Source organism: Trachemys scripta, chromosome 3, assembly GCF_013100865.1.
Source record: "Trachemys scripta elegans isolate TJP31775 chromosome 3, CAS_Tse_1.0, whole genome shotgun sequence".
NCBI lineage: Eukaryota > Metazoa > Chordata > Testudines > Emydidae > Trachemys > Trachemys scripta.
Window position 1 is genome coordinate 99,243,805 of NC_048300.1, and position 16,872 is coordinate 99,260,676.

Sequence of the window (16,872 nt, forward strand, 5' to 3'; positions counted from 1 at the left end):
CTCAAGGCTCCCTGCCTCTGCTGTTCTTCTCTTTGTTCCATCTATTTTTGCAAAGTGGAAGGATGCGATTTGGGGGAGAAGTTACCTATTGTAGAACTCTGAATTGCCTTCTCTTCATGTGTCGTTGTCTTTCCTCTCTTCTTTCTTCTCATGATCTCTTTTTCACTTTGACCCTCCCCATGCAGGTCAGTGGCTCAGTTGTAAGTCATGGTGAATACTCTTTGTTCTCTGTTAGTGACTTCTTCATACAGAGAAGAATGCAGGTTCACAAGCTGTTCCCTTGCTTTCCTTCCTGCAGCTGCCATAATAATTCCTCTGCTCTTGTGGGTAGGCCAATTGGCTGAAAAACTCATAAACAACAGAGTAGGGCTGTGAGGGCAGTGAAATATTGGTTGCTTTGCAGTTTGGGTATTTTAAAAATGGATTGTACATACAAAAAAGCGTTTCCTTTAGTATTTCTGTAATAATTCAGCTCCATACACTTTTTTTTTTAAAGGTATGTTTTTATATTAGAAATATTAGGTGCTGGATTTGCTTTTTTGTCTTGCATCTTTGTCAAACTTTGGAAGACTTGGACTGTGCCATCACAGCTGGAATCTGAAATCTGACCTGCAATTAGGCTGGGAGAGCAGTAGCTCAGGTTTCAGCTCAATTGAATGGCAAGGGAATGATGAAACTAGGCCCTGGTCTACACTAAGAGTTTAGGTTGAATTTAGCAGCGTTAGATCGATTTAACCCTGCACCCATCCACACGACGAAGCCATTTTTGTTGACTTAAAGGGCTCTTAAAATCGATTTCTGTACTCCTCCCCGATGAGGGGATTAGCGCTGAAATCGACCCTACTGGGTCGAATTTGGGGTAGTGTGGATGCAATTCGATAGTATTGGCCTCCAGGAGCTATCCCAGAGTGCTCCTTTGTGACCACTCTGGACAGCACTTTCAACTCAGATGCACTGGCCAGGTAGACAGGAAAAGCCCCACAAACTTTTGAATTTCATTTCCTGTTTGGCCACCGTGGTGAACTGATCAGCACAGGTGACCATGGAGTCCCACAATCGCAAAAGAGCTCCAGCATGGACCGAATGGGAGGTACTGGATCTGATTGCTGTATGGGGAGACGAATCTATGCTACCAGAACTCCGTTGTAAAAGACAAAATGATGAAGCAGCCAGACACCCAGGGCGGTTAGAAGAGCACAGCAGGGCGCGCTGCGCACCAGAGAAGTTTTGAAAACAGTTTCATGACTGGCCAGGCTACGGTGTGAAAGTTCTGTTTGTTTCTCCTTGATGAAAACCCGCCCCCTTGGTTCACTCTACTTCCCTGTAAGCCAACTGCCCTCCCCTCCCCTCCACTTGCTGAGGCAATAAAGTCATGGTTTCAAATTCATGCATTCTTTATTAATTCGTCACACAAATGGGGGGATAACTGCCAAGGTAGCCCGGGAGGGGTGCAGCAGGAGGGAAGCACAGGGGTGGGGTAGTTGTAGGGGCACCCCCTAGAATGGCATGCAGCTCATCATAGAAGCGGGATGTCTGGGGCTCTGACCTGGAGCGGCCATTTGCCTCTCTGGTTCTTTGATAGGCTTGCCTGATATTCCAGGCAGGACTGAATCGCCATTAGACGAAACTTAAAGAAGGGAATGACCTGGAGTCACTCCCATTTATGTCCAGGCACCCCCTGATTGACTTCACCGACTGACTTCACCGAGGCCGGTCAGGAGCACCCGTGTCTGCCCAGGTGTCCCCGACCGACCTCACCGAGGCCAGCCAGGAGCTCCCATGTCTGCCCAGGAGCCTCCGACTGACCTCACTGAGGCCGGCCAGGAGGAACCAGGAGACAGCAGCAGACGGTACAATATGGCTGCTAACCGTCTTCGCTAACTTGCAAAGGCAAAGAGCTGCTGCTGTGTAGCACTGCAGTACCGCATCTCCCAGCATCACCCAGGAAACGTACGGTGACAGTGAGCTGAGCGGGCTCCATCTTGCCATGGTAGGTCGTCTGCATGGGTAACCCGGGAAAAAAGGCGAGAAACGATTTTTTGACGTTGCTTTCACGGGGAGGGGGGAGTGACGACATGTACCCAGAGCCACCCACAACAATGTTTTTGCCCCATGAGGCATTGGGAGCTCAACACAGAATTCCAATGGGTGGCGGAGACATGATGTGTTTCTCTTTCCTGATTGAATTAGAGATGAACAACACTTTTAGGATTGGCAGGACCGGCTCCAGTGTTTTTGCCGCCCCAAGTGGTGAAAAATAAAAATAAAAAAGCCGCGATTGGTGGCACTTCGGCGGCAGCTCTACCGCCGCCACTTTATTCTTTGGTGGCAATTCGGCGGCGGGTCCTTCCCCTAGAGAGGGACTGAGGGGACCCGCCGCCAATTTGGTGTCAAAGAGCCGGACGTGCCGCCCCTTTCTGTTGGCCGCCCCAAGCACATGCTTGGTGCACTGGTGTCTAGAGCCGGCCCTGAGGATTGGGATTCCAGTGTTTGTGATTATCAAATTCAAGTTTGCTCATACAAACTTACTATGAGAGTTCAGGCTGAAAGGAGGGTGGTTTTGGTGTGGTTTGTTTGGGGTCTTTTACTTCTTTGCAAAAGTAAAAAGGGTCTGGTAGAGATTAAATGAGGCTGCATCTAGTCCTGCTGCAACCCCTTACTACCAAGCATAGTTCTACTTACTGGGCATAGACCCGCTGCGCCTGATTGTGATTTATAAGGTGACCCCCTTTATGTTGTTCTAATCGCATAAATCCAATGTAAACAGCCATCACATATTACCTCATCCAGTATAACAGCTCAGTGTAGGGGACTTGTCTGGGGTGGGTTGGAGACATGCTGGGAAGGGTGATCATGGCCAGAGTGTGCTGTGATCTGGTTATTGTAGGTTGATATATGGCACATAGAGGACAATTACAAGTCAGCACAACCTAGAGCAGCCTTAGGGCAGCTCTAAATTGTGTCAGGAGCTGAACAGTCCCTTAAAGCCAGCTTTGTCTCCCCTCCCCTTCCACTTACTGGTGGAATGGAGGAATGAAGAACTAAGTCATTGGCTGTGGTCAAGCTGTTTTAATGAGGAGGGAGACTTAATGTGGACAAGGGTTTGCAGTATCAGACCCTTAATTATAGAATAATTCATAAAGCAACATCAGAGATCCATCCCCTTGGGCAATATTTAAAAGTCACTTTTCAATTAAATTGAAATGATATCTGATTTGCAAATGTTACAGATGTGATGTGCCACAAAATTGAGGCTCAGATGTCTTTATAAGAAAATGAGCTGCAAAAAGGGAGAGCCCTGTGAGAGTGACGCTGATGCTGAAGCAGTATGAGAATACCAGGCCTTTTTTATGTTTCTGATATCAACATCATGGTTTGTCTAACGTTGTGTGGCACTGTGGCTAAGTTCTCCACACTATTCCATTCTCAGCAAGCCAAGTGTTACTCACAAAATTGCTGTTCTAAAAACTTATAAAATAATTTGCTAATTTGGTACAGTTCCCAGCTGCAGAAATATAACAGTGGTGTCCATTTTATCTTTGAAAATACAGTATATAACTTCTATAATAAAAGTTTGCACACTTACTTTAGCCCACAACTTATATTGCTTCTCTTCTGTTATGTTCTCTTATATGTTTGCTGCCCTCTGTATTACTGGTTATGTAAGAAAATAACTTATAATATCAACAGTACTGTTTGCCGTGTAAATATTACCTTATCTTACAGCTTTATAGCCTTATTAAAATGAAAAATGGGAGAGAAGGGGGTAATTAATCATTTTCCTGCTCATGATTGTGTATCTTCAAAACAGCGTTGAAGATTTGCCACTACACGTATTCCTCCAATACTTATTAGATAAGAGAGCGTATATAGTTATGACCCTAGATCTCCTAGACCTTTCCTTTACATTTCCCCCTCTGCTGATTTCATTCATGCCTATCACTGTCATTGGCAGCAATATATCTGCCATCTTCAGCCCTTCCAAATCCTTCTTTTCCTCTTTCCCCATCTCCCTTTACACCAACTGGACACCATCTTTTTTTCTTTACAATCAGGCCTATTTTGAGGGTTTTTTTAAAATAAGTCTTTTATTTAATTAAAAACAAACTTTAAAAATGTTTTCCTGAAGTGTTAGAAACTCTCACACACTAGCATTGTGCAAGTTCTAAGCACAGTGGTTTTCAACCTTTTTTCCATATGCGGATCCCTAAAAAATTTCAAATGGCGGTGCAGACCCCTTTTGAAATCTGTGACATACTCTGCAGACACCCCGGGGTCCGTGGACCACAGATTGAAAACCACTGTTTTAGTGTATGAGAACTGGAAACTAAAACTGGCTATAACAAAGTGAAACTGGCCAAAAGTTTCACTTTCTAAACTGAGTGAAATGTCAGAAATAAAATATTTTAATTATTCTTTATTTGAACAATCTGTGGTGTCTTTAGTAACACAAATGAAGAATTTTGGTTAATATTCAGCTTTTATCTTGACTGTGTCCATTTGTGTAATAAGATTTCTGTTGCCTCTGGAATGTAAAAATAGTTTCCCCCTCTCTGCTTGGAATAAATACTGTGGTATCGTGTGGTTGGCTATGTAAAGGTGATTTTAGTTGCTTAACAATGCAGTTATCAGGTGCTGGCCAAACACACCACCAGAATGTCTCCTAAATGACATGGCAGTGTGATTGACCCTTCTGTATGTCAGGACAGACTATGTGCATGTAGGAAATTAACTTTCTCAGTGCAGCTGGATATTCCAGGACTAACTTTGTGTTCCCCAAACATCTGAATGAATGTGGTATTAAAACTGTTGCCAAGGGACAGATGTAAGACTGCGTGCTGAAGCATTCTTTTTCTCAGATGCAGTGTTGCCAAAAAACAAGCATTAAAAAACTCATGAGTCAGGACCTCAAAAATCATCATTGTCTGTAAATCATGAATTTTTAAAAATGATCAATATTGGGGGATAGGCGTTGGTGTTTGCCTTCTGGGCTCCAGCCATACCCCTTATACTCAGACACATTACCTTATACCAGGGCCAGAACTGGGGTAGGCAGAGAGTGGAATATGTCAGATCTACTCGTGCTGAGTTTGGGATTTCCCTATGCTGGAGGAATCCCCAGCTGGCCAGTTTAGCCAGTTTTTCACCTGCTTTTCTCTGTTAGACCAGAACGGGGGCCAAGATGTGGCTCATGATCCCTGCCTCAAAGCATTTACAGTCAAAGTAAAGAAAATAACTGCAGAAGGATACAACAAAAATTGTGCTCCAGGAGTGAAATACACTAGGGCACAGATAACATAATCTGATTATGTGGCCATATAGAAAAATAATGTCCGTGCCTTGACTCTAAATGCTAAACCTTCAAGGAGGGACTTGAGTTAGAAGAGGATAGATGAAGTAGAAAGAATGTTTCCTCCCTAAAGTGCAATATATAAGAATCCCAATCTTTCTCCCATCAAAGAAAAGAGGCAAAACTCCTGTTAACTTCAGGGGGAGCAGGGTTGGGCTCTTACATTGTTTGCAGAGTTAGGATAATCCATGACAAATTATTATTATGTTCATTTCAAAAATGTGACAAAAATCATAGATGGGTGTCTGATATGCCTTTGAGTTATTTAAAGTTTCCTGACAGAGAGAATTAAATACCCACATCTTATTGGTGAGAGACTTTGTGCATTTCATGTGAAATATTGCAAGTTGTGATTGCCTCTTGAATTAGCAAACTTGCTATAAAGGATGTTTCACAGATCTTCAGTGACGTGGTATCTTACACATTTACACCTTTGCTATTTTTCATGATACTTGTTTTTGTGAGAGCTCCTACAATAGAGTGCACTACAGGATTGGATTGTTTTGTCTCCCACATTTTCTGTAGGAAATATATTGTTTTAGTCAGTGATGAGCTGCCACAATCTTAACAACCGGTTCCCTCCTCCTCACCCCATGAGGGGGGTCGTGGTCCACCCCCGCTTCCCAGGACTTCTGCCCCATTCAACCCCCCACGTTCCGTGACGCCCCTCTCCCCCCCCCCGGGACACTTGCCCCATCCACCCCCCTTCCCTGTCCACTGACTGCCCCCCGCTGCCCCATCCAACCCCTCCTCTCATTCCTGATGGCACCCCAGGACTCCTGCCCCATCCAACCACCCCTCTCTCTGTCCCCTGACTGCCCCTGGAACCTCTGTCCCTAACTGCCTCCCACCGCCCCATCCAACCCCTGCTCCTTCCTGACTGCCCCCCGGGACTCTTGCCCCCATTCAATCCCCCTGTTCCCTGCCCTCTGACCGCCCCGACCCCTATCCACCCCCCACCACCACCCCGAACTCCCCTGCCCTCTATCCAACACTCCCTCCCTGCTCCCTTACCACGCTGCCTGGAGGTGGCTGGCGGTGCTACAGCCACGCCGCTCGGCTGGGGCTAGGGCTGGTCGGCTGGGGCGAAGCAGGTTGGCTGGGGCTGGAGCCGGGGCCGCTGGGCTGGAGCCGGGGCCGCTGGGCTGGAGCCGGGGCCGCTGGGCCGGAGCCAGTCGGCCAGGGCCGGAGCTGCTGGGCTGGGCCTGGAGCAGGTCGGCCGGTGCTGAGCCGGGACGCGCTGCCGCACAGCGCCTCGCTGGAACCCTCCTCGCGCCCCCCCGCCCCAGCTCACCTGTGCGAAGCCGCCGTTTGGTTCTCAGCCCTCCCAGGCTTTCCGCGCGAACAGCTGATTCGCGGGAAGCAGGGGAGGGGGAGGAGAAAAGGGGTGGAGCGTTCAGGGGAGGAGGTGGAGGTGAGCTGGGGCCTGGGGCGGTGCGGAGAGCTGCTGGAGTTTTACCGGTTGTTAAATTTAGAAGCCCTTTTAGAACCAGTTGTCCCACGCGGGACAACCGGTTCTAAAAGGGCTTCTAAATTTAACAACCGGTTCCCGCGAACCGGTGCAAACCGGCTCCAGCTCACCACTGATTTTAGTCTTGCTGAGAAACTGAGTGGGCACCCAGGGAAAAGGCAGGGGGCTAGTAGAAGGTGAGAGATGGAGAGAATAACACAAGACTCCTTCCAGCAACTTAGAGGTGATAATCATCTAGAGCAGGGGTTCTCAACCTTTTTCTTTCTGAGACCCCCCCCCCCAACATTCTATAAAAACACCATGGCCCACCTGTGCCACAACAACTGTTTTTCTGCATATCGAAGTCAGGGCCAGCATTAGGAAGTAGCAAGCAATTGTCCAGGACCCCACACCACAGGGGACCTCACAAAGCTAAATTGCTTAGGCTTTAGCTTCAGCCGTGGATGGTAGGGCTTAGGCTTTATGCCCTGAGCCCCAGTGAGTTTAATGCTGTCCCTGCATGACGGACCCCTTGAAATCTGCTTGCAGCCCCCCAGGGAGCCTCGGACCCCTGCTTGAGAACTGCCAAACCAGAGGGCACTGATGAACACTTCTACTTAGGGTTGTTAAACTAGGCCAAGCAAACTGCTAGCCTGTGTGCAACACAAAAAAATGTGCATGCTTTGTGAAATTGTTGTACTAAAAATAATTTGCATTTTTATTTATAGCAGTGTTATCATAGTTGAAGAAAGTAAAGTAGAACTTAGCTGCCTGGGACAAAAAATGGCCGTTGTTGTTTTCATGCTTGCCAAGGAGAGGCATATGAATCCCTTCATGTTTGGCTGGGTAAGATAAAGCGTAACATTTTCCAAACTACCTAAGTGCCACTTTCAAGAGAGGTGATTTAGGCTCTTAGCAGCCTAAATCTCATTGAAAGTCAATCTGATTTTGGATCCTAAGTGCCCAAGCCACTTTTGAAAATGAGACTTAGGAGCCTCAGTTACGTTAGGGTTTTTGAAAATGTTATCCAGAGTTTTTTAATTTAGTGAGAAGTTGCAACAGAACTGCTAACATAACTGCTGTCAAGAGTTTTGACTGGCTCATTGATATCTTAGTAAATGCCATTACAATTGAGAGCATTTGGAATTAATATTAAGGAATAAGAGATTATCCATAATAGCTGATTATTTAATGTAGAACATCACTGTTTTAATCTAGATATTAATGTAAAAATGTCTAGTAATTGTTTGATATGGGCAGTAAAGTGTCTTGACAGGGTTTTGGATTCTGAGTTAAAAGATTTGCACTGCAGTTCTTTTTGAATGGATGACAGCCAAATGATACAAGAAAGGCAGAAGATGCAGCACACAGTATCATACAAAGATTATGGCCAAGATAGCTGTGAACTGTCCCAAGAAATAATGGAACAGACAAAAAAAATCACACCAATTTTTTGGGGTTGATATTTTATTTCAGACAAACATTGCATGCAGGTGTGTTAGGGTGAGATGCTTAATTTGAATATCTCTGGATTAATTTGAAATTGTTTACTTTATCCCCCACTAAAACGCTAAAAGAGTTGGTAAATTAAAAGATGCCAAGTATAGACTGTATAGCATTTTATAGTCAGTGCTTCTCTTTAGACTTAATCCTTGTATTGCAGTGTTAAAATTTACATAACAGCTTGTAATTGCAGTAGTTTATTTAAACCATCTATTTGTGGTTATGGCTGCTGAGGAAGCTTAAACTTCAACATTCCCCAGCCATCTAATACCAGCAAATTGACTTCAGGTCTCTTGTAAGAATATCTAAATGTAGGCTGTTGAATAATCCCTTTGGGGGCCCTGTAACTATTTTTATGCCTGGATATGCGTCATCAGTGGGTATTTTCTCTGGTGACTAGCTTACATCAGTAGGTCTCCTACCATACACTCTATCAGTGAGTGAGTTATGATTGATGGGAATCACGGTCGCTGTTTAGCTTTTATCTGTGACCTCAAATAATGGACAACGGGAATTTCCAGGCTGTTAAATTCTTTGAATGACTGAGGATACGGAATTGCAGTGCTGATAAATGGAGGTAGTACTGAGATATTATTCATTAGAAGAGGGGAGCTAAAGGGGGGGAGGAGGAGGTTCCTTATCTGAAAGGCGGTAAATCCAGCTCTATTGCTTTGCTGTTAGTGGAACGGTATGCTTCCCAAACCCAAAAAAGTAGCTGTGCTGGAGAATTGTCGAACATGATGCACTGAATAACTCTGCATGGCTTTCTAGTGATGTATGCCTGATTGTAGCAGCGTAATTTAAATGTGTTTAATTAGCTGATCTTTAGGGTAGTTTGTCAGTCTGGTTTTATCCCAGGGGCACATGCTGTTTGCAGCTGTACCCAGGGAAATGCTGTGGAATTTGAAGTAGATTTTTTTCTTTTTTAATAGTTGGGAATAGGGGATGGATTTATAGGTAAATTTAATCTAGACGTTATCTGGACTAAATCTAAAAGTGCAGTAGGTTAGTTGATTTTAAGGTTATGTTGCACTTGCCACAGTGACCCACTGAGATTGTGGTAGCAGTTCATTTCCTGATCTTAAATGCTTTCTATTATGGAAATGAGTATGATGAATGCATGTAATGATTTATCTCCCTTATTTTCTTTCACTGCACCTTTCCCACCTCCTCTGTCTCTGACATGTGTAAATGAGGCTACAGTGTAGTTGTGAGATTGTGTCAGCAGCATTCTGTGATAATTTAGCAGCTCGAGCCAGCTCTAGATAGTGAGGCACTTTCCCTTTCTTCTTTTCTCTCTTTTTGTGCTTACTCCCTTTGACACAGATGTGACCAGCAGATACAGTATTCAACTCCTCCTGATCGCTGGCTCAGAGATCTGGCAAACCCTTTTGCTGGCAGTCAGACTTTTCAGGGTATGGCAGTGAGGTGCACAGAAACCTAGGGTGGGTGTAATATAAAGAACTGTGCAGCTTGTTGATTAAAATTATCTTTGTTTATCAAACTATATAATATAAGGGACGGTAGGTAGCTGACTCTGAATTCCTTGTGGGGGATTGTTCCTGCTGCCCTGTGGTCCCTATGCATGGTCTGCCCCTATTCATTTTGGTGCAGTTTGTTTTTCAGCATTCTCAGCTAACAGCCACATGATTTTTGGGCAGGATTTTAAGATTTTTAAGCTTTCAGAGGAAAAATGTGATCTTGATTTTTATGTCTCTTGCAAATCTTTTCTTTCTAATTTAGCATACCAATGATTGGTCAGTGAAACTGGATTTCCTGTGCTAGTTAATTAACAACCCCAATTATTTTTGACTAATTAGTTATGATAAAGCTAGCCTCTATAGAACTGAACATGTTGTTGCAACATAGATGCCCTCACTCTATGATGAGTAGAGCAGGCTATGTATATTGCACCTGAACACTCAGCACAAATAGATGCATGTAATAACATGGCCAATGTCTCTAAATCTGCTTTCCTATTAGTTGGGTATTGGTTAGGAGATGCATTTAATAGAAATACCAGCAATTTTGTGGCAAATTTACAGTCACTTCAATGGGATTTTGTGACTCATGACAAGCTAGTTATATAATTCAGAATCTATAAACTGTTAAGCACAAAAAGCTTGATGAGTCTTTGAGTCATTTGCAGTAGAATTCACTGAACTCTCCTGGGATGATGCACTTGGAATGTTTGTGAATGCTACTTTTTTGTGTTTATTTCCTGAAACTTGCCAGGAATCTTCACTTTAATATCTGTGGGAAAGTCACACAATGAATGAAAGTTCTTTCCCCCTCTTGTGCCCCCACAGGGATTGTTATAATATTTTATGGTAATTTTCTTTTATAATATTTTTGCAAAAGCTCAGTATCATAATCCAGAAGAATTATATAGGCATTCAAAAATATTTTGACAAGGGTTGTAAATTTTGCAGAAAATAAATGTTAGCAAATAGTTTATGGGTTCCTGTTTCTCACTGCAGAGCTATGTGTAAGAATAAAGGTTGCAGTCCATTTTGACATGTGGTAATATGTAGGTGTAACTCCCTATATCTTGTTACAGGATGTCATTCTAGGGATGAATACTAATTTAGGCCTTGATCCTGCAGTGAACTTATTGCAGATGGATCCTTGTGCCCACTGATTGCAGTGGACTCAGTGTGGATAAGGAGGTCCACTTGCACACAGTTCATTGTAGGATTAGGGCCTTGGTGATGAAAACCCTGTCTCCTTGGGAGAGCCTCTCTGTGTTCAGTGGTGATCCTTAAAATCTTGCCAGTCGTTTTAGAAAATGCCTCGCTAAATATTTCATCTTAATATTTACATTATTTTGCATATTCCTTATAGGGAATACTGTGGACACTGAGGTAACTATCTAATAAGCTAAGGCAGAATTGACAGATGCTTTAGGGCAATGTTTCTCAATGGATCATTCCCAGTCCCTGAAATGTCACTGATGCAATTTAGGAAGGGAGCAAACCGATCCTTGGTATCAAAAAGGTTGAGAAACACTGCTTTAGGGTGACCACTGTATCTTGTAATAATATTATAAGCAAACTGTTTTTGTGCTTTAATGTATAACTGGCTCCTTCTATGCACACAGCTGTAGCTGCCATCGTTTGGGAAGGAAAACAGAAAGCTGAATATGACAGGTTAATAATATCAGGTGCTGAATTCTAAAATTGTTTTGGATAAGTTCGAAAATTATAAGGGTAGTTAAGATCTGGAATAGGCTTCCAAGCAAGGTCCTTTTTCCAATTCCTTATTTTTTTAATGATACTGCTTTACAGTACTGCTTTTGGTTGTTTTTTCCTCTTTTTTCCCTAAACTTAATAAGAACATCAAAATGTATAGCAGTAATCTGTTGTTTTTCCCCCACCGCAAAATAGAGTACAAAACAAAGTGTTTTAAAAAGTGTATTGAATTTTCCCACCTATGTTTCCTTTATGGTAATTGAAAGCTTTCTGGTAATATAATCAACACATCTTGAGCCCTGGTCATGCAAGCTGACCCGCACTGGAGAACAGAACACATGCGAAGACTCAATGACTTTAGCAGAGTTACCTGAAGATTCAAGGGTCTACCTGCATGCAGGATCACCTTTCAGGATTGGGGCTTTCGTGTTCCCAGAATCATGGAAATGGAAGACTGAAAGGAACCTCAGGCTTGAGGGATCATCTCTAGTCCACCCCTCCACCCCCACTACTGAGGCAGGACTAAGTAAACCTGTATCATCCCTTACATGTGTTTGTCTAACCTGTTCTTAAAAACATCTAATGACAGGGATTCTATCACCGCCAATAGGTAACCTATTCTAGTGCTTAACTGTGGTTTTAATAAGATGGTTAAGAACTAACATGATCATAAGCTTTTGCATTCCTAGAAGTGGTTAAGTCACTACTCAGCCTCATGCTTCAGAATGCCCTTAAGCTATGCAGCTGACTCACGTCAACCGCATATCTTGACTTGAATAAATGTTTTCATTGATTAGTAGACAGCGATGTCTCCTCCAAACAGGCCCTCTTCACTGAAGGCAGTGGGGTAAGGAGGGCCTGAGGCAGGATGGATCTTTTGTTACCTCTGCCCTTCTTTGTACTGTGTGCAGTGCGTGCCCTGTGTATCCTCTTTACCCCTGAGAGGACTGAGGCACCCAGAGTGCTCGTTGAAACTATATATAATGATTAGTTGTCACTGTGATATAATTCCCAACAAATATCATGCACTAGAGCAGTCGTTCTGCGCATGGGGTCATAGTACAATGAGTCCCAGGTAGCACTGAAATTAAATGCATATAATTAGGGCCATACCAAATTCACAGCCATGAAAAATGTGTCACGGACAGTGAAATCTGGTCTCCCCCTGTGAAATCTGGTCTTCTGTGTGCTTTTACCCTATATTATACAGATTTCACGGGGGGTGACCAGCATTTCTCAAATTGGGGGTCCTGACCCAAAAGGGAGTTGCAGGCGAGGTTGCAAGGTTATTTTAGGGTCAGTCACAGTATTGCCACCCTTACTTCTGTGCTGCCTTCAGAGCTGGGCAGCTGGAGAGCAGCGGCTGTTGGCCGGGTGCCCAGCCAGCAGCAGCGCAGAAGTAAGTGTGGCAATAGCATGGGAATAAAAATTTCCATGCCACCCTTACTTCTGCGCTGCTGCCTTCAGAGCTAGGTGGGCAGAGAGTAGCAGCTGCTGACTGAGCACCCACCTCTGCAGGCAGCAGCGCAGAAGTAAGGGTGGCAATACCATACCATGCCATCTTTACTTTTGCACTGCTGCTGGCGGCGACTCTGCCTTCAGAGCTGGGCTCCCGGCCAGCAGCCGCCGCTCTCCAGCTGCCCAGCTCTGAAGCCAGTGCCGCTGCCAGCAGCAGCACAGAAGTAACGGTAGCAGTACCGCAACCCACCCTACAATAACCTTGCGAACGGCCAAAACTCCTTTTTGGGTTAGGACCCCTACAATTACAACACTGTGAAATTACAGATTTAAATAGTTGAAATCATGAAATTTACCATTTTCAAAATCATATGATCGTGAAATTGACTAAAATGGACTATGAATTTGGTAGGGCCCTACTTAAAGTTAGAAATTTTTTCCTAATATCTAATCTAAATCTCCCTTGCTGCAGGTTAAGGCTATTACTTCTTGTCCATCCTTCCGTGGACAGGGAGAACAATTTATCACCCATCCTGTTTATAATAGCTCTTAACATATTTGAAAACTATCAGGTCTCTCCTCAGTTTTCTTTTCTCAAGACTAAACGTTCCCAGTTTTTTAACGTTTCCTCATAGGTCAGGTTTTCTAAACCTTCTATCATTTTTATTGCTTTCCTCTGGACTCTCTTCAATTTAGCCACATCTTTCCTAAAGCATGGCAGACAGAATTGGATACCATATTCCAGCTGAGGCCGCACTTCTCTGTCAGAGGGGGAAGAGAGGATTTGAACAAGGTTCTCCCACCTCTCAGGAGAGTGCTCTAACCACTAAGCAAGGGAATATTCTGATGTTGGGCTCCCTCGGTGTCTCCTGTTGAAACTGTTACACTCTGGATAAATAATGGAGTGATTAGAGCAGGGGGACTGAACCCAGGATCTCCAACAACTGGACTACAGAGTCATTCTCACTCTCTAGGCCAGTAGTGGGCAACCTGCGGGCTGCACGCAGCCCATCAGGGTAATCTGCTGGCAGGCCTTGAGACAGTTTGTTTACATTGATCGTCTGCAGGAATGGCCGCCCACAGCTCCCAGCGGCCGCGGTTCACCGTTCCTGGCCAATGGGAGCTGCGGGAAGCAGCGCAGGCCACAAGGACACGTTGGCTGCTGCTTCCCACAGTTCCCATTGACCAGGAACGGTGAACCGTGGCCATTGGAAGCTGCAGACGGTCAGTGTAAACACACTGTCTCGCGGCCCGCCAGTGGATAACCCTGACGGGCCGTGTGCAGCCCGCGTGTCGCAGGTTGCCCACCACTGCTGTAGCCTAATTTCTATTTAGACTATCACTCTAACCACTGAGCTAAATTTATAAAGTGCACACCCCTACCACTGGCCATTTTATGTAGAGCGAAGCAGGTGTCTATATCATTCCTTCAAGAAACTTTTCTAGGTTCCTAACTAGCCTGACTCCAGGCAACGGGTTCCCATTTGTGGATCACTAAGCAGATGCCTCCCTGCAGCCTAGACTTAGGCACCTATCTCAAATACAGGCGTGGGGCTTCGCACACAAACTTCTCATCAGCATCTGCCATTGGATAGCTTAGGCATCTCCCCAGCTAGCGTGTTGGCTTTCTGAATCGCATTCTTAGGTGCCTATCTCTTCCCAGATATTGTATAGGAGACTAGCACCTATTTTAGCTTTATAGAGCACAGTTGTTCCTGTGATTTTCTAGGCACTATGACACTCAGCATTGCAATGCTTAAATGCCTAAATCGCTTTTGAAAATTAGATTTAGGCTCCTAAATCAGTTAGGTATTACAATACTGAGTGCAGCAAGGCCTAAGTAGCTTTAAAAATCTGGACCAATAGCTATGTGGCAACATGGGAGCGATTAGGCTCATCGCATCTAATCTGAAGCAGAGTACATGTAGGGAGCACAATCCCACTGACATCTAGTCAAGGAAGGAGAGAAAAATCCAAATGAGCGTTCTTAAACTGCAGTCACTCAGAGTGGTCTGTAGCACGCTGGCATAAGGTGCATCTCTGCCAGCAACTTGTCCTCCCTTTCTTGTTCTCAGATAGCGTGGGTGATTGCTACCCGATCAGTTGGCAGTGAGGGCAATCAAGTTTAAAAAAAAGAGAGGAGTTCATTTCTTTGCTAGTAATTGTTTTTTTGTTTGTTTGTTTTTGATGCTGTTATTCCATTGCAGACACTCAGGACCTAAGTGTCCTACCTTGTGTAGTTGTTTACGCTTACACTAGGTGGGTGTAAAATGATCATATTATAGCTAGAGTCACCAGATGCTGCTGTTACACAGTCTTACAAAGTCTTTTTAGTAGCTTGTGAAGAGCTGTTGTATTGTTGTTAGCTTTTTGTGTGAGTGTTGTAGTTTCTTTTGTAGGGAGCTGTTGCCTTAATCTCCCTAATAAGAGTCAATTTTTGGTGCAGAGTTACTTTCTTGGAATCAGCCTTTGGAGTTTAGGCTGGGATTTCTGAAAGAGAAGTTTGCCTGCATGCTTTTGTTTGTGATCACCTCTGTTCAGGGACTAATGTATTCAATATAAATAAATAAGCTTCGCTAAGAAAATAAGTTGATTGCACATTACCTATTGCTCCTCCAGTTGGAAACCAACTCACAAGGCCCTGACATCTGCTACTCCTCAGAAGGACGATGATACCATTCTGATTTGGTTGTGTTTTATGCTCGCTTTGTACGAGTATGAATGACTATGCAAGATGTAAGGCTGTGGAGAGTCAGGCCCTGAGGCTTCAGTAAGACAAAAAAATAATTTACTGCGGTTGGAGTTCTTAAGAGGAGGAGTTCTGCTGCAAGGGGGTGCAAAATATTTAATATCTGCTTGGCTAACGTGAGGAGAGTGTGACGGTGCATTAGATTACACTGGTATAATGAAATGATGTAAAATGAGTAAGGATCCATATCCATTTTTCTGGGGTTGATGTAGAAAGCTGCTTCTCTAGTAGATTTCCATCTTCCAGAGCTCAGTGTTATATCATTAAAGCTACTAATGTAACCACTGTGTTGCTGATTTAAAGATAGCCTTTTTTCAAATAGGAAAGTTGGCCTGTTTTCACTCTCTTGAGTCTTGATCAAGTGCTCAATCCTGCTCCCACTGGAGATTTGCCATTGACTACAACAGGCACACAGCCTGGCCCTATATCAGAGGATCAGAGTTCTCCTTTTAATTAAGCTTTTTTATAAGGTACATTTTTCCACTTTGATTGGTTTTAAATTAAATATCATTCTGTGCGAGTACTTCAAAGCTGTGAACACCCAGGAGGGAGTGGTAATCTTCAGGGAGTGTAAGGAGGTGTTATAAGCGGTGAAACTGAGCAAAAGGAATTTTAAAAGTTGCGTATCTGAAAAAAAAATCCTACTGGAGAAATCAGTTGGACAGCAGAGCAACCTCCCAGAGCAAGTCGTGGAAGCTTTATCATTTGAGTTAGGGTTACCAGATGTCCGTTTTTTCCCGGACATGTCCGGCTTTTTGGTAATCAAACCCCCGTCCAGGGAGAATTGCCAAAAAGCCAAACATGTCCGGGAAAAATACTGGCCGGGCACTTCCCCTCCCGGGCTCCAGCTGCTGTGCTCCTCCTCTGACTCTTCGGCTCTGTTTAAGAACTGAGCTGCCCGAGCGCTCCGGCTTCGGGCAGCCTCCTTGCCTCCGGACCCCGAGCCGCTGGCTGGGCACTTCCCCTCCCGGGCTCCAGCTGCTCTGCTCCGGCAGCGCAGGGTCCAGAGGCATGGGGGCTGCCCGAAGCCGGTAGTGCTCGGGCAGCTTAGCTCTTAAACAGAGCCAAAGAGTCAGGGGAGGAGCACAGCAGCCGGAGCCCGGGAGGGGAAGTGCCCGGCCTGGGGCGCAGGATCCGGAGGCATGGGGGCTGCCCGAAGCCCAAGCGCTAC

At 44.6% G+C, this 16,872-nt stretch overlaps 1 protein-coding gene across 4 annotated transcripts in view; it reads left to right on the forward strand.

Moving 5' to 3' along the window:
- Window positions 1-16,872, forward strand: part of HIVEP2 (HIVEP zinc finger 2) — a 162,099-nt gene that overhangs the window by 52,586 nt on the left and 92,641 nt on the right. Inside the window, exon 1 of one of the 4 annotated variants that reach the window (XM_034765513.1) lies at window positions 8,701-8,880. The exons of the other annotated variants lie outside the window; for them this stretch is intronic. The gene's annotated coding sequence lies outside the window, so the exon portion shown is untranslated. Of the gene's footprint in view, window positions 1-8,700; window positions 8,881-16,872 lie in introns of those variants that run through there. 4 annotated transcript variants of the gene reach the window in all.